At 44.9% G+C, this 6,951-nt stretch overlaps 1 long non-coding RNA gene across 1 annotated transcript; it reads left to right on the plus strand.

Moving 5' to 3' along the window:
* Nucleotides 1-212: 212 nt before the first annotated feature.
* On the plus strand, nucleotides 213-6,683 carry LOC138689575 (uncharacterized). Its single transcript, XR_011328460.1, has 3 exons — nucleotides 213-340; nucleotides 2,649-2,755; nucleotides 3,063-6,683. It is a non-coding gene; the product is annotated as an uncharacterized lncRNA (long non-coding RNA).
* Nucleotides 6,684-6,951: the final 268 nt, after the last annotated feature.

Genomic DNA, 6,951 nt, shown 5'->3' on the forward strand with positions numbered 1-6,951 from the left:
GGCGCGCGGCGGCGGCGGCCCCGCCATTGGCGGAGGGGAGCGGCGCGGCGCGGCCATAGGCCGGCGCGGCCGCCAATGGGACGCGCTGTATCCGGGCGGCAGGGGGCTGTGGAGCTATTTAAATCCAGCTCGGTGATGTCAGCGGGGGCGGCGGTTAGGCGGCGGGGGGGCGGTTGGCGGTGAGGCGGTTAGGCGGCGGGGGGGCGGTTGGCGGTGAGGCGAGCGCGGTGGCCGCGCCTGTCAGGCCGCGTTAGTCACGGGGCGGCCGCTGCCGCCGAGGGGAGGTGAGCGGGAGCGGCCCGCCGCACCTGCGCGTCCTGCCGAAACGTCCCTCCCCGCGGTATGTGTGGGATCCGGCTGTCCCCCTGCGCTCGTCCTGTCTGGCGATCCTGGAGTATGTGGGTTAATTTCGGGGTGTTGGCATGGCGCACGCTGCGAGTGAGCAGAGTCAGGGGGGCTCGCTGGTTGTGCGCGTTTCGTGCTAAGCCATCTCTTTATTAAAGAGAAGGCAAAAGGGCTGCTCTCCGCGGTAAGAACACTTCTGCAAGTGTTCAGGGGGAGGGATTACCTCACAGCACCTTTCTGCGCCGCTCTGGTTCGCGTCCAGTGCCTCCCCATGGCCTCAGTGGTACTGCAAAAGCAATCAAGTGCATTGAATTTCATCCCTTGAACCGTGCCTTCGGAAAGGCACGGCTTGCCCCTTGGTCTTCCAGGGTGGCCTGGTCTTGATCCAGAGGGACTGCCACAGGTGAGAAATCCCTGACTGATGACGCTGGTTTAAAGGTGCACGTTTGGGCCATGAGGCATACCGATACCAGGAACAGCCACTTCGTCTTGCATTTCTGATTCGAGTTAATGGCAGGTCCTGTTCTGTGGGTTGCAGGGAGGTCTTTTAGATGCTAAAACTTGATAGATGCTTCTGGCCACAAGTGTTCTGTTTTCTAATGTCTTCCCAGCACAGCAATCGCAGGAGTAGAAATGGTGTTATATGTTACAACAGAAGGTGGTAAGCAAAACCAAGATCCAAATGCAGTGGTCTGTCTTGGCAGAAAAGGTCTTGTAACTTGTTCTGAGCTTCAGTATGCTGGAGACCTGTCCTGGAGCTCATCATGTTCAGTCTAATAGAGGCTGAAAAGTGGGATTAGACTTGTTTGACCCAAAGCATGTAATCACCCTGCCTGCAGCCTGATGCCCAATACCCTGATGGTTGCACAGCTCTTTCCCTCTTGTGTGACCCAAACTTATCCATGATGCAACAAAAATGCAGGCATCTCCCATCATGCAATGGTGTGTCACTCATCTGATAGGAGTGCACGTAAACATCAGGTGACAGCAAGCTCTTCTCAGTTTGCAGATGGATGTGTGCTGTGACCATAGATTTTGGCCTGTGACTACAGGCATTTTGGTTGCCTAAAGATGTGTGTTCAGCTATGTGGCTGCAGAAGGACATATGGTGTGGAAGTCTTTCCCTAAAAGCAATGCTGGGGTGTGGTGAGCTGAATACTCAGGGCTTTACTGAACATTGTTGGTAGCAGAGAAAACTTATGAGGAAATTGGGACTGGAAAACAGGAGGAAGTAGGTTACTGACAACCAGGGGACTGAAGGTCTCTACGGCCTCCCAAACAGGACATTGGGAGCAAACAGCCCATGCTATTTCATGGTGGAGTTTCATAAATTCACATTAACGATTAGTATGAGAGGGCAGGTTTGACGAAGGACTTAGCTACTGAAGCTGGAGTGGGGAGCTGGTACCCTCAAGGAAGGATGAAAAGCCCTTACTGTTACATGTGAAGGAGCTGTCATTGAAATGATGTTTCTTGACTGTGGCAGGATATGGCAACAGAGGTAGGAGACGGCAGGGGAAGGCATGAGAGGTGGCTTTTGCGAGGGAAGAGGAAGACTTGTTGTGACTTGGGGTCCTCAAGGTAAATCTAATTTTCTTTAAAGGATGTTCTTTCACTGAGAGTCAGGTGGAAGAATGTGAGAGCCCCTTTTGGGAACTGAGTCCATGTGCCTTTTCAGTCCTGTTGGCTTCTCCTTCCTTTTCCCTATTTAGAAAGCTGCTTGGAATAAAGATTAACTCACTACAGTCAGTGTGTTTTTTATGTATTGTATTTGTCCATTAATGCCACACTCCAGATTTTCTGTGAGTTGCCTGCAAGGCTCAGGAAATAGTATTTTTTGTTGTTTTGATTGAACTTTCTCCCCGTGGTCCCTGGCTGTGTGACTTCTAGGATGACTTGGGGAAGTGTCACTTTCCTCTGAAATACCAGATCAGCATTAGAAAGAGATGAAAAGCTGGACAGAGGTGTTCATGGTGGTCCTGCTCCTGACTCATGCATCTTTTTCACATGCTTGGAACTAATCTTAGGATCAGATTTGAGTTGGGAATAATTTTTTCTCTAACGTGGCCCATTGCATCTTGGGCAAAAAATGGAAGGGGGAGGTATTCACTCTCCTCTGCAAGATGGAATGTGGTTCGCTTTGTAAAATAAACTTGGGTATTTGGGGGGCAGGAACTGCTAGAATTGACAGAGCCCTTGGCCTGGAGTAGTATAAACCTTAAGTTTGGTGGAGAGGGTGGGGGGAGTGTTAATATATGTGAGTGGAAGAGGGGAAGATGAATGGATCTTTCTGGACTTCACAGCTATGGCATAAACTTACTGGGACAGAAAGGAATGTGAAGAATTCATCTGGTCCATCCTGTGATTTTACTACCACAAAGCAGGATCCAATCTCCCCATCTCTTTCCTGGTAAGTACCCAAATTATGCAAAGATCTTCAGAGATGAAACTTTATAACCTCCCCAGGCATCTCTTCCAGTGCTCCACTTTCCTTAGCTTAGGACAGATCTCTGTTGTCTCCAATTAGAAACTTCTTAGGTGCAGTTTAACCCCATTACTTCTTGCCCTATCCGTGTAGAGAACAGGTCATTCCCTTCCTTTTTACCATAGTATTTATGTATTTTGAAGACTGTCAGCATGTGTACCTTCAGTCTTCTCTTTTTAGGTAACCAAACTCTTAGTCCGATCAATTTTTGATCATGAGTAATTTTTTCTAGTTCTCTTCCTGTGACCCTGGGAGACTTCAATCCCTGACCCCTCCTTGCTTTCAGTCCTACATACCTGTTTAAGAAAGGTCTGGAGAAAGAAGGCAAGTAGTGATGTCAACATTTCCTCATAGTTCTTTTTTTCTCCTAACAACCATGGTGAGTGAACAATATTCATGGCAGATGAAATTCGCAGGCCCTAGGAAAGGAGTACACACTGCAGGGGAGGATGGATGGTGCTGAAGTGATGACATCAGCTCAAAAGAGGGACATAGGGACAGCTGGCTGATAAACTGATGTGTGCAGCTCCACTGAAAAAGAAGAACCAAACCCCAACAACCCCTAAATTTTAGGATGCTTAAGGAAAGGGGATACTGAATGATGAACAATAAAATGTTACTATAAATGACACTCACTGGAAATTACTGTCTGTTCCAGCACCGCAGCTATGGAGTTTCACAAGGTGTACAAAGAATGCTGTTAAGGCTGAGTAAACTGAGGCATGGAGAAACTAGGAGGCACGTGAGTAACCGAAGTTCAGACAAGGCAGAACTGGAAATCCCCTCCCAGTCCTGACACTGCTTCTTCGTGGCCAGTCTTCAGAAATCATTGCTGCTTCAGACTAGTGATACGTGATACTGTACTTTTTTCCTGTTAAGAACACATTTTGCAGAAGGGTCTATAAGCCTATGTAGGATTCAGCTGAATTCAGGCTGCAAGATGGGGTCAGTTGCAGTCCTCTGCTTTAAAATATAATTGATAAAAATCTATTTTAAATGTTTTGGTCAGGACTAGTGAACCTTTTCAATTTTTAAATGTGTTTTGTGTAGAAAATCCCTCTGTTAAATAATTAGCAAGTGCTCTAAGCATTACTGCGTATTTTATATTTCATCTGCCTGGAAGAAATGGACAGTTCTGTTGCTACTGATTAACCACAATTTACTTTGTGATATTCATGACTGCTGGAAGACAGACTTCATAGTTTATTTCTTTTACATCCGATTATTCAGGGAATGGGGCTGGACAGAAGAAGGGTTTAACCACAACTTTTCTTCTATTCCCAGTCCCAGCAGACATTTGAGTTTACCCAGAAAAAATCTGCACAGGCTGAAAATGTGAAAACCAGAGAGTGAGTGGTTCAACAGGCGAAAGGATTGCAGTGCTGGATCTTATTTTCTTGGCTGGCATTTGCTCTGATGGTTTGTTTATTTTACCTTTGACATAGCCTTATTCCACATTTCAGTGTAAATTTTTCTCAGGCAGCAAAAAAAATCATCGCTGCAGCTGCCGTTGCATGAATTAGTCTTGGGTACCAATGGACACTGATTGTGTTTAAAATAAAGAATTTGGCACAAAAGCCTGTTCAGATTTAACCTTTTCCTCACAGAAATTGAGATATTAATGATTCTTTTTATGGAATGAAGGCTAAGATCACCTTTTAATTCATTTTGATGATCAGGTCTTTGTTCCTGAGGCTCTTTGAACAGTAGGTTGTGTCAGAAGCTTGTCCCTGGCTCTGCTGTGGGCAATTCTGTACACCTCGGTGCTGTTAGCAGGCTATACCAGCAGGCCTTGGAAAGCAACACAGAATGGTAACTGTCACATCTGTTTTCCTCGAAAGTTGTTTTGTCCTGTCTTCAAGACGAACTTTGAATTCTGAGATGTTTTTTAAGTTGTAGCACTGCAATTGGCAGCACCACTCCTGAAGGAATAGAATGCTTCAATCTTCATGTGTGTTGGACCTAATAGCCCTCCTGGCAGTCAGCAGGAGGCTGTAGTATGCCAAAAAATGCAGACGTGGGCTCCTCAGCCTGAAGAAATTGCCCTAGATTAGAGAGTACAGACAAATGTTGATTAATCAAATGTGCCTACAACAAACAGAAATTCTCTTAGAGTATAAGCTAACTTCCAAGTTTTTTTCTCTGGTGTAGCACCAGTAGCTCAGAGCTCTTAAGCAGTCCTCTGCTTAATTTCACAGCCGTTGCTTAGGTAGCTGATCCAGTTTGTTTTCTAAGCCTTGTTATACAGAAGGCCATTACCTGTGCACACTATCTCTGCATGCACTGGAGCTCAGTTGTATATTTTGCCCACATCAGCTTCTTCCACAGTGTTGCCTGGTTAGCACTTGCAACAAGCATCTTGTGAAGCCTCTAGAAAAGTCTCTTCCAGCTGGCAGACTGGCCAGAGACAAACATGTAGGATGCTGGTGACTGTCTGGGATTATAAAGAGGATGGTTGCAAGAGTACTCAGTGGTCTGTTAAGGGCCAGATCCCTAGTCAGGCCAACGAGGATTGCAGGGAAAAGATCAAGGACTTGAATAAAATTAATTCTCCATTCTGGCAATCAAACCGGGTTCTTGCAGCCCTGCTGAGGCCTGCAAAAGCTCTTCCATCTTCAAAACATTGCTGAGAATGATGCCAATGAAAATAACCTGCAGAAACATTTTTAACATTTATGCCACTCGTTTGGAATTCGAGTATGGTGAACTCTTGTGTGTTGAAGTGCAGGGAGCAGAATAGAACAGACCAATCTGTCTATGAAGACTGGAGGGGCTATTTACCATCACTGAGATTTAGAGGATTTTTTTAATGTTATTGATCAGTATGTCTAAAATGGTGTTGAACTGTAGCTTTCCTGTTGCGATAAAGCTGTATGACTAGTATTTTGATATTTTGTTTGTTAGAAGCTTGGGACCACATATCAAAAGGCAGGGGACACGAAAGAGGCCATAAGAATGTGTTCAAAATAGCACAAGGAGGGATTTTATGTAGTATTTCCTAGGTACAGTGTAAAGTTTTACTCTGTACTTTCATGAAACCTATCTATACATGTGTAACAAAGTCTGGGTTTTTTAAGTATTGGCCTGTTGGGGCAACTACTCTTAGATTTGGGACAAAGTATAGTGTAATGTGATATCATGTCAGTAGGTAATACTAATCTTTGCATAATTTTCCATAAAGGGCAGGGAACTTGAGAGGAATGTCCTTTTACAACCCCATATAATGACGGGGGAAGCTTGTCAGCTGAATTTTCCAGTATGTGGATTATTTTTGTTTTTAAAAGTTAGCTCTCATATTTCAGCGTTGTCTTCCTTCTCCCCACAATCCCAAAGAACAGCCTATTCAATAGCTAGCATAAAATTTAAGTCCAGAGATGACGGTTACAGCAAATACCAGCATGACATTTAATATAAATTCTTGCCTAAAATATCTGTGATAAAACCTAGATCCTATAGGTATGCATATGTATGTATTGGTACTAGAGTATGATCTAGGTGGGGTTTAAGCACCACGTTCCAAAAAAGCAAATCCACATAAACCACTCATCACCTCTTCATCATCTGAGCATATGCAGACACCTACCATCTTTGCGACACTGTTTTAATCCTATGGGGAGTGGCTTCATGAAGACAGCTGCATCTTTAGCATACATGGAGCTTACCGAGTTCAAGCACAGAGCTATCTCCAGTCAAGAATGCAAACCAGCAGAGATGGTTTTTGTCCACCTCGTGCCTAATGGCCAGCCATTAGAGGACTTGCTGAGGAAATCAGGCTTCTAGCGCCCTCAGACAACAATTCCCACTTACTAGATGAGAGATCTCACCTTAGTGGCATGAGTGGAATCATGACACCGCCTCTTCCATGGTTTTCAGAGTTGATTTATATTCTCTGCCATGCTTGCATGGGACTGTTTTCCTTTCTATAACCACTTAAAATGCTATATTCCTCTGGTTTCTGTGGAATTCCTGGTTTGGAGTAAGGAAAGGGATAATTTTAACAACTGAAATTGTGTCTGACTCCTGAGTAGATAGAATGAGGAAAATGTCTCTAGTGCTATTTCCTTAGGTCCTTAATTTCTGAGATAAAAAATGTACATTGTGGCTCTGGTACACATACTCTC

The sequence above is a fragment of the Haliaeetus albicilla genome, chromosome 17, assembly GCF_947461875.1.
Source record: "Haliaeetus albicilla chromosome 17, bHalAlb1.1, whole genome shotgun sequence".
Classification (NCBI taxonomy): domain Eukaryota; kingdom Metazoa; phylum Chordata; class Aves; order Accipitriformes; family Accipitridae; genus Haliaeetus; species Haliaeetus albicilla.